Below are 12,198 nucleotides of genomic sequence, written 5' to 3' on the forward strand. Positions count from 1 at the left end.
AATTTGGCAATATTTCTGTGTTTCTGTAGACAGGTGAGATGAGAGGAATGGCATGGTGCAATAAGTATTATTATGATGCTGACAGTGATCACCAGATATTATTGGCAATATTTCTGGCTTTACAATTCATGTGGAACAGCTTGGACTGGATACTTTAATGTATGGTGACTTGTTTGTGTGGACTGTGGAGGTGAAATAATATTTCACAGCAATCAGACATTATAGCTATAACTGCTAGGTGGAGGTTGAGATTGGCTAGATGAAAGTAACTTACCCTCTTGTTTGTTCATTTTGAATGGTCTCTATCTGGCTTTGCAGGTCTAGAGTGCATTTGTGAGAAGTAACATGCACTGCTTAACTGAACACCTGATATGCACAGAGTAGGCATAATTTTGGGGTCTGTCCATGGAGGAAAATGATTAGCTGCCTGCTATTGTTTGCTTATTATTTTGGCTTTGCAGGACTAGTGGGATTTGTGTGAAACAACTTGGAGTATTTTAATGTGTAGCAACTGTTTGGAACAAATATATGACCATCCTCTTTTGTCATAATCCCAGGTCTGAATTATACACAGAAGTGGCTATAACTGCTTGGTATGCGATTGTCTAGATAAAAGGAACTGATCTACTTGTCACTTGCTCAGTTTAAACAGCCATCTATCAAAATAAAAAAATAAAAAAATAAAGGATACAGTGCATTACAGAAAACCAAGATCTTCAGAAATTCTGTGGGGCTGATCGTCCCCAGCACACTAAGGCTGTGTAAGTCGATTTTGAAAAGGGCTTAGTACTGTTGTCTACCTTGACTCTCACATTGTCTAAAACTAGTCCTGTTCAGAGGTGTACACTGTACACAGAAGGCTGATTTAGTTCATGCGGGTAGTCAGGAATTATGTAATTATTTCTTTAACTTTCCTCCCAAACCTTAAAAATCATTATTTTGTTTTGGGCTGGACACAGTATGATCATTATTTCTTTAACTTTTGTAACAAACATCAGAGGAGTGCACTGAGGGTCACTACAGTTGTATTGGAGCAGTGTACTGTCTAAAAGTAACAAGTTGGAAATATTACTGTAATTATTTTTTTCTACTTTCCACACAAACATCAGTTGCATATTCAGACATCTGTCTTTTGGGGGGAAAGTAAAATGAATCCTGTTTATTTATGTCTGACAACAAATATGCTCTATTTGTTTTTTTTTTTCACATTTGTTCAAGTCTTAAATCAGATGGGTACACAAAAGGTGGTTGTCTTTTGTGGGTAGGGGTGAGAAGATATGCTGATCAGACATATAACAGCATCTTCTTGAAATTTTGGCCATTTGACGCCTAATTTATACATCAGTTTAATACTAGAGGGGGATACACAGAGAGTGACTACATTTTTTTAAGGTGGGGGGTAAGGAGGCATGTAAATTTCTAGATATGATTTATATATCATCACAAGCATTTGTCTTCTCTGTTTATTGTGCACTGTGATTTTGTCAACTTTGAGCATTAAGACTTGGATACAACTGACTTCTCCCCTAGGAAAAAAAGTAAGATCGAATTTTTCCTTGTGAATGATTTTTGTTCAGGCCATTATTGAATCAAAAGGTTGATAAAAAAGCTTTAAAATGCACTTCACATTATTTATAACCCTATGGTTTCTGGGTGCCAAGTGGCCCATAAACTCCCCCAGCTTAATTTATTTATTACAGTGTAGTCTTGGTCATTAGGGTGTGTTAAAAGGATGCAGGAAAATGCAAAAGTTGTACAGCAAGATTGAATCTCTTCCCTTAAATAAATACATCATGACTGATTTATGTTCAGGCCATTACTAGATTAAAACATTGTTTAAAAACTGTAAAATGCACCTCAGAGCATCTAGAACCTCCATGGCTTCTAGGGGCCTTGCATACCCTAGCCACTTGCTTATTGCAGTTATTCCCAGAACATTTATTATATTGCAGTCTTGGTCAGTTAGGGTATGTTGAAAGGATTCGAGGAAAACAAAAGCTGAAGAGCAAGAATGAGTTTCTTCATATAATCATGACTTTTGTCCAGGTCATCATTGCATGACAAGGTTGTTAAGAACTTTAAAATGTACCAGAGAGTATCTAGAACCACCAGATCCCTGGTTTAATGCAATTATTTCCATTGCAGCTATTACAATACAGTCTTTGTCAGCTAGGATATATCGAAAGGATTCCGGAAAAAAACAAATAAAAAAATCAAAGACTGAATTCTTTCTCTTAATTATGATTAATGTTTAACCCATAATTGGATGTAAAGGTTGCTTAAAAAACTGAAAAATGCACCAGTGGCCAGACCTCTGTCTTAATGTGGAGTATTAACTACTCAAAATGTGTTGAATGAATGAATACATGCATGGAAAAATGAAGAATAAGACAAACTGTGAGTAAAAAAAAAAAGAAGAAAAAAGTAATGTGAATGGTGTGGGTAGGCCAGGATAGGGGGCATCGGTGGGGACAATTAGCCTATGGAGCCAGTTCACCAAGGTTTGGTCTTTCCTACCCTGACCTGCACTTGCATAGTTTGAATATATATGAATCCAAAACTATGGAAGCTTTGTGATTGGGCAGCATAAAGGGAGAGTTATTAACAAAGACCCCTCCTACAGAGTACTACATTTACATATGGTGCACTCAAGCCTCATTCGTTTAGCATACTTTGAAAAATGGCCGCAAACACCCTAAATATTAGCTTCAGTAATATAAGTGGTTCAACTTGCCATTGCTTAAATTGCTGTAATAAATAAATAATTAAATAGATAAATAAATAAGCAAACAGTCATGCATCAAGTTGTGAACATTGTATGTGTTAACCCTCACAATAGTGTTGCATGTCTTGTGCATTCAAATGAGACACTGAGGCTGGGTATGCATTCAAGTCATTTGCTGTACATAAACACATCAGGAGTTGTAACTGGAACATGTACTTTGAACTTCATAAGCTAACTAACTGACTTGTTACTTCAAACACTCTTACATGTGATTCTCCATTCATGCCTGCATTCACTCTGGCTGACTATTCAAAATGGCACTGATCTTGCGTGTACCCAGCAACTTACATGCACATGCCATCTAGCCACAGTGGCTAACTAGGCACAACACACCGAATTATCTACAAATAGATTCTTCTTATAGTAAAATAAAAAAGTGTAGCAGCAAGATATACCCATGCCTGAAGATCAGAATATCTGCTCCTCTTATCATCTCTACTCAAATGATAGAGATTGTTGGGTAAACACTGAGAATCAGAAGTGCATAGATTACATAGTAACAGGATGTGGGTAAGGAAGCCATGTCGAGTTGCAGTTTTAGAGGGGTGGAGGGAAGAATTCATCCTAATTTATAGCCTGACCTTTCATTTCCTAGTTCAAGTTGTGATTTCTTCTTTAAATCATCTTCATTGAATACGATGTTAATTGTAGTCCCAGAATCTTCTAAGTGGTCATTATAAATCCAGCTCCATAGTGACCTGATCATAAAAACTTGTCTCCAAAGAAGGAGTTATTCTGCCTTTTAAACTAATTAAAAATTGTCAGTCTCCTAATAGCCATCCCAAGATGGTTCCATAACTTGGCAACTCTAATAACAAAAAATGTATTTTTCTTATGCCATGACATTTTTCTACTACCATGAGCATGTTGTTTTTTCTTACTCAAAAATTGCGATAGGACAAGCTAACACCAATAGTATCATACCGATAGGTATTCTCTGCATATTTATATGCTTAGAGCATGTCTCCCTTTCATAATATATATTAAATTGAGTGTAATCCAAGTACCCTTAACCTTTCATTATAGTAAATTTGTGCATTCTACCATCTGTCTCTTATAAAACTTCTGAACATTCTCTCCCTTATTCATGTTCCTTCAACTATAATCGCAAACCACATAACCATGCCCTTAACCATGGTATAAGAACATCCCTCATTCTAGGATCAACAGACCTAAGAATAGTTTTAAGTATGCAATAACATTTTCTAGCAACAGCTTTGACATGAATAGATGCATTTAAGTTGATTTATAAAAAAATAAATTTTTAACCTTAAAATAACACTTGTTAATTTTAGATTTTCATCAAACATCATTATTAAAATAGAGTTGAAACCTGACAAAGCCAAACTTGCCTTAATCAGTATATAAGATTTATTGTTTCCCCTTAATATAGCCATGTACTATAAGAATAGAGCATTAAGTCATTTCTGTACACACACATCTCACCTACCCCACTTCATACATTACATTATGATCCATACCACAGTTTAACCATCCTCTGCCCTAATAATTCCTCCTTCCTTAAAATCTCCCTTTCATTTATTATCCATAACCTGTAACTGCTTAACACCAACATTTCCTCTGTAGTATTCTTCTTATCCAACCCTCAGTTCAGACTTTGTAACTTTTTAATCTCTCTAATCTACCTTTTAGCAATTCAATTTAAGCCACTTTGCTAGCAAGAAAGATCCCCTTAACTCCTTCCAGCCCCATCCCCTTTCTTCACTGTCATCTCCAGGCAAACACAGCAGCTGCTCACTTGCCACCTGCAACTCCTACATCCTGGACTGGTCCCCTTGCACTACCCAACAGTACCACCACACATATCACCATATATGTGTAAATATATAATTATAGTCACTAATCCTGAAAACACGGTAAACTCTTCATGAGATCAAATTCCCAAACTTCACAAAACTGAAGCCAACACAAACCATCTACATCAAACTGACTGCAAATGAAAAACGAGGTTTCTTTTTTGTGATGTCAAAAAAAAAAAAAAAACAACAAAAAACTAACACTGCCATCAGACATAATCTAGTCACTGCGCCTTCACGTAATGAACAATATTACTGACATTTTAAAGTTGTAACCCTAGTGCAAGTAAAAAAATTGTACTGATTTTATAATAAAAGTGGTTCAGGCTTATTAAATAGCAGACTTGGGAGTTTCTATTTATTGATAAGGTAAAGGTGCCAACCTAGTCTTCCTGTAGCGGGCCATGGTTTAAGGAAGTTAATCTAGCTTTTCTTCTCAGTTAATGGCAATACATCCTACCAAGTATCAGGGACTTGTAACTTCACATTAAATTTGCAAAGGTGACTCTTAATTGTATTCATAAACTAGTACAAAGCTCCACCGGCAACATGACTAAAGGGTTTAGAACCTAAAGCAAAACATTTGTTTAATAATACAAATGAGATGGCAGAAACCTTATTTAAGGCAGAAGTCACATTATCCTACAATTTATTTCTTTTTTTGCCCATCCTTACTCATGTGTGTTTAACCTTAACCCTGCCCCTTACCCCAATGTTATACATTATGTTATGAAAAACCCTTTCCATAACAGTACCACTACCACTATTCAGACAAAATGTGTCTGAAGTTAGTGACAGGTTTTTTTTTATTGCACTGTTTTCCTTCTGTGCTTGGTGTAGTTTTGATGTTGTTGTATTTTTGGTAAGTTTGCTTTCATTGTGCTAGAATTAATGTCATGTGTATTGATGTCTGTATGCATCACAGACATATACACATATATATATATATTTATGTGCATACAGGTGTAATGACATTTTAGTGCAATGTCATTATACCGAGTCACAAATTATTAATCACAAAACATTGATCTTCAAAAGATTGAATAACAAAAAAATTTAAAAAAAAAATCAGTTTTTCCAAGGGTGCAAGCCTTCAGCACTGACAGGTGGGGGACTGTGCCATCCACAGCCCCTGTTAAAAAAAAAAAAAAAAATATATATATATATATATATATATATATATATATATATATATATATATATATGTTTGTTTGTTGTGTGGATTTAAATTAAATTTTGGCTGGTTGCTCTCCCACAGCAGTTTGCTCTCTTTTTGTTTCTCTCTCTATATATATATATATATATATATATATATATATATCTATGTATACACACACACACACACACACACACACACACACACACACACACACACACAGACACACATATACATAAATATATATGGATCCACTTTTAAATGTACCCAAAACATCAAGATTTCAGAATCTTGACATTTAAAAGTGGGTTAAAAAAAAAGTAAAACAAACTTGCGATCTTGGAGTTGGTATATTTAAGTAAGGGGGTGTTGGGAGGCACAGCCCCCCACGTGGGGGGTATAGAGGGGCTTGCCCCCCTGCTAACATTTTATTTCAAGTCTCTCTCTTTTTTTTTAACCCACTTTTAAATATTGAGATTCTGAAATCTCCATGTTTTGGGTACTTTTTTTAAAAGTCAAGTTTTCGGAATTTCGACATTTAAAAGTGGACCCATATATATATATATATATATATATATATGTGTGTATATATATATATATATATATATATATATATATATATATATATATATATATATATATGTGTGTATATATATATATATATATATATATATATATATATATATATATATATAAAAAGTCTCTGTAACATTAAAGCTTAACTTGATAAAAAAAGAAAAAGTTTTTCATTTAGTTCCATTGTTGTGCTTTTTCAGTTTCTACTTCATAATATGTTTCTTCTTTATTGTGCTGCTTACTTGAAAATATTGAAGTAATTGATGCCAGTGAAAAAAGAAATGATGTTCATTACAGCCACTGTTGTTGTACTAAGTACTGGAAATTCCTGGCTGTAGGAAGGGTACGATCAATTTGAGTACCAGAGAATTTCTCCATCCCACCATCCACCAGCCAGCTGCTTTTAGGATGCCTGAAGTATAAGGGAGTCATCCATCTGTTCCATATTTAGTTCTTTCCTGTCATGTCAGCCAATGTTCTGCATGTCTGGCAGCATCATCAGTCTACCAGTACACCCCAGATCAGAGAATCCACCAAGTAACCCATTGGGGAGCCTTCTCTTTCTTCTTTGTGATAGTCAGTCAGAAATAAAATCTACCACTGCAAGGGAAAAGTCTACCTCACAACCCAACAAGTAAAAACAAACAAAAAATAGATGGAAGTGGCAAGCACAGCACCATCATATAATATAAAACGTTTATTCGATAGAAGAGTAGTCAGCACTTTTGCGTGGAGCTTCCATGCTTCCTCAGCCATACAAGCATTTTAATCAATCTCAGTATCTAAAAATGCAACAACCAATGTAGAATCAGGAGCAATTGACAATGTAAACCACGATCAAACTACTTCTGTTAAACAATACTCTCTAAAGATTCAAGAAGTCGAGCATGCACGTATAAAAAATACATTAAAAACATTTTGTTTAGATTAAATCACACTACTACCATACATTTTATTTAGTATCCAGTTCAGTTCTAAACACTTTGATTAATCATAGCGCTTACCCCATTAAGAAATCTATAACCATTCATATAGAACAAACTTCTTCACCCTCTACCGAAATCTCAACCAAAATGTCATGAGAGCATGATGTCACTTACATTGCTAACCAACAAACAACCCTAAAAATTTAACATTTGCATATTATAAAAGACTATAAAATGTGGCTCATCGCTACCTACAAAAAATATATATATATAATAATGATAATAAAACAGGGTGGGAATGAAAAAAACAAATAAAACTAAGCAACATAAATGGAAAACATACATAAGCACAGGAAACTACTACCAAAACAAAAACAACAGTGGCTGAAAAGAAAACTAAAAACCACCCTAGAAAACAAAGGACAAGTAAAGCATATACAGACTGCATCAAGAATCATATATGTATGAACCATAATACAACGTGTTACTATAGCAAAAAATCAAAAGGTTCCAATAAGAATCTAAAATCTAAAACCTAGGGACCTAATAGTACTAATGAGGCAACTTCCTGTTTCTAAGGAACGGTTTTAGGGACACTGCTTCACTAAGCCCATATTGTTATCTGCCTGAATCAGTACTATCTATTTTTGTTCAGCAATTTCTAAATCATTCCTCTTATCACCAAGCCTGTCACTTGTAGAGTCATAAACAAAAATATATGACTGTTTCCCTTTTCCATAATGTGCCTTGCTCTTTTATCATCCCCAATAGTTGCATAATACATGTGTTCCCTTATTTAGAGAGAGAAAAAAGAAAGGTAAACCATATTTTTCAAAAAATATAGAGCAATCTCAGGATGGAGCAGATAGATTTAATAATCACAGTTGTAGACTTTGTCTACCATATACATCAGACAACAAATTATTGATGGGAATTATTAGAAATAATTGGCATATGGGAGACAAAGATGGCCGCCTTTCTGTAGACACTGTACATCTACAGCTCTCCAGTTACTCACAAGAATAAGTAACCCTGAGGATATACTACAAGTCTTAATTAATTTCACAGGATTAAAGCTGATTGTCTGCCTGACTCTGAATAGAGCTATAAACAAAGGATCTATCTGATTTCTGTTTCAAGATGTCAAAACTGGACAAAAATATGGACACAACAACAACTAAAACTAAATTATCAACGCTGATGTCACCAGAGAAAGACTCTACATTTAAAAGACAGAAAACTGTAAAACCACAAGATCTTTTAAAAACAGGAGGAACAAACCAACACATTAAAACAGCACTGTTACCCATACAAGAATCTTTAAATGCACTTTCAAACCAGATATTTGCTTTTAATGCCACATGCAGTCAAATTGAATAGATAAATCTGAGGCTAGAATATCCGATAATGAGGACAGAATAACATTTCTTACAAAAACAGATATTCATGACCTGGACATTCAAACTATGCAGACCAAGATCCTGGATTTAGAGGCAAGATCCAGAAGAAACAACATAAAAATATTCAATATAATGATCTAATGCCTACCATTACACAGATACTGAAAATATTGTTCGAGGACTTGGGTATGGCTAAGCAAATAGTCATAGAAAGAGCACACAGAGCTCTCAGGGAATCACAAGCATCAAATATTCCTAGACCGGTTTATGTCAAAATTCTGAATTACCAGGATGTAAATAAAATAATTCTAACTATGAAAAGAAAGGAGGTTTTGTAATGTGGCAAAATAACAGAGTTTCTATGGGTCAAGATCTACCACTGCAAATCAGACAAGCCAGACAAGCATTAGCCCCTTACTGCAAATTTCTTATTGATAAAAATATAAAATTCCAGATGAAGTATCCAAGTACATTAATCTTTACATTTGATGGAGCCAAATATTCTGTTTCTACAAAAGGAAGCAAAACTCACCTTTTTGAAGACTTTTAAATCCCTTCCAACTTCAGAAGCTTAACTGGAACATTCAGTCTGTGTACAGCAATACAGATTCTGGGATTCCATGTCTGCTATACCTCAAGGCTTCAAAATCCTTTGTTTGCTTCTTTTTTCTCACCAGGCCCCCTGTTTAATCATTAACCAGTATTTTCTTACAGGTCCAGCTAAATCCAAAGATTTCATGAACTCCTGCAGCCTTGATGAACTGTGTGTCTGTGAGTCAACAGGAAGTCCTAGAAATGCTCCAGAGGGTCAGCTTTTGTTGTGGCACTTCTGGAAGTCTGTCCACATAATGGGTCCCCTTTGAGAACTCAAATCAAGATTTTTATACCAGGAAGTAGCCAGAGCTCTGTGGAGCCAGGGGAAGCTTTTAGAATTGCAAAACGAGGCTCCTGGACAATTTTACAGAGGTTTGACTTTTATTTTGTATAAAGAAATGTCAGCTTATTCAGGTAAGGATTTAAACTGGGCTGTAACATATGGTTAAATAGAGTAATTTAACTACAATGTTAGAAACAATATAAAGTTACTACAGTTATTCTATTTTGGTTCTAGATAGTGTGCCTGAAGATAGAAATGCAGTTATAATTATATACTATTGATATTTTGCTTTTCTGCCTTTGAAATGACTGTTATATTGTTTATGTTACTCCAAAAAAAAACTTTCTCCTTATTAATGCTATGATAATCTATATGTGTTAACATGTATAATTCACTCTCCTATTCCTAAGGGAATGGAAGGATATATATTTTATGTGGTTCTAGAGATTCTGTGCATTATGTTAGCTATATATTTCTTACAGTATTAATACATTAATGGTGAAAAAATGTTACTGATGTTGTTTTTATCAATGCTGCTGTTAACATGTATACTTACCTAGGCAAAGTTAGATAAGACAGTTAGTTATTCTAGGATAATATAACCAATTATTTAATTAATAATGTATGTAAATCATTAGAGGGTAGAATAAGAAATTGGTATGTAAGACATAACAGTGTTTTAACTAACTAATATGTTCAAGAGCTGTAGATAGGTACTAGTGTTTAATGGGGAATGTGTAGGTTAGTTTTTGTAGGGTTAGTTGTAGTTATCATAGGTTTTGTATATCTTGTTAGGGTGTTATTATATAATAGTCATTTAGGATTGATGTATACCAATAGAAGTCTAAACAGTGTTAAAACCTATGTTTGTCCTGGTCCAGGAGAATAGTGGATAGGCACTGGTTAGGGATGGGGCATTTAGTTTGCTTCCAGATATTTCAAAATCTGATATTATACGGAATCTAGTATCGTTTTCAAATTCAACATATACACTAACATTTTAAAAGTATTTTTATGTGGATAATAGACTCATGGAATGTTAAAGGTTTCCAGAATCTGAAAAAGGAAACTATTTCTTCATTTACTTCTTCAGTCAAAACCACCATCTATATTGGCACAAGACACCCACTTGACTAATGATCAGTGGGCTGCCATTAAAAATAAAAATGGATCAGGGAGGTAATAGCGGAAGGGACAACTAATAGTGCAGGTGTAGCAATAATCATCAAAACTCAGTTCCAAGAGAGAATTTTAGATTTTAAAATGGATAAAGAAGGAAGATGGTGCTATGTAATTTTTATAACAAAATTTTACGATAAACCGGTGATTCTTCTTAATATATATGCCCCATCTACCAATCAGCAAACCTTCATAACATCACTTTACTTTATTTTAAACCAATATAACAATTATTATATAATAATAGGAGGTGACTGGAATACATACCAAGACCCTAAACTAGATAAAACAAGTCCCATAGATCTTATAATAATCAGGCAGTGATAGCACTGCAGGAACTTAAAGCAGATTTTAAACTTTATGATCCATTTAAATGTAATAAGGACCAAATGAATCCAAATAACTTCACATTTTATTCAAGCTGTCATAAAATGTGGTCCAGGATCGATTTCTTTTAATATCAGATACACTAATGTGTTTTGATCCCTATATATACATACAAGCTCGTTATTTGTCGGATCACTCCAGGATCACATTAACCTTTAAGAAAGATACTTGTCATAAATTGCATGTTAGGGGTTATAATTGGACATTAAATCCATATCTATTGCATAAAGAGGATGTATTAAAAGAAGCTCAGGAGTTTTTAATCAATTATTAAATAATCTTTTAGAACACCGACATCCATCAGACATAGAATGGGCAACTATCAAAGCGCAAATTAGAGGAATGTTTATCCAAAAGCTACTTTCTACAAGAAATTACAAGTGAAAGATATGCATGACTTGGAATCAAAAATTAAATTATTAGATCAGGAATTAATTAGAAATTATAGTAAACAAAGTATTAAATTGTCAAAAGAAACTTTTTATTACAAAACAGTAAATTATCATTCCATGAACAGAAAATGCTGGTAAAATCGCTAATCACATACAGACCCGTCAAAAGCACTAGCACGTATTATTAATCAATCAAGTCACCTTCCCAAATCCCTGAAATATACTTCAACAATAAAACATACACCAATACGGAAGATATCATAAAGGTTTTGAACTAATATTTTCAGAACTATATGGTGAACAACAGGATGTAAATCCAAATAAGAATAATAATGATTTTCTTCAGAAAATTATATTTCCAAAGATTAATGATGAGCTTCATATGAACCTGATTAAACCTATTTCTTCAGAGGAAATAACTGATGTTATCAAGAAATTGAAGCCATACAAAGCTCCGGGACCGGATGGTTTGACTACAGAATTTTATAAAACTTTTAGTGATATTCTGAGGAAAATACTGTCAGTGGTCTTTAACTATATTATTAACAATAAAATTACTGACCCACACTTTAATGCATCGAAAACTATTCTCATACCGAAAGAAAATACTGATCGACAAAACCGGATAATTATAGACCCATCTCACTTTTAAACATAGATATGAAAATTATGACATCGATTTTGGCTAACAGGTTGAAAATGG

This window comes from Protopterus annectens, chromosome 8.part0, assembly GCF_019279795.1.
Source record: "Protopterus annectens isolate FY-2018-M chromosome 8.part0, PAN1.0, whole genome shotgun sequence".
Classification (NCBI taxonomy): Eukaryota; Metazoa; Chordata; order Ceratodontiformes; family Protopteridae; genus Protopterus; species Protopterus annectens.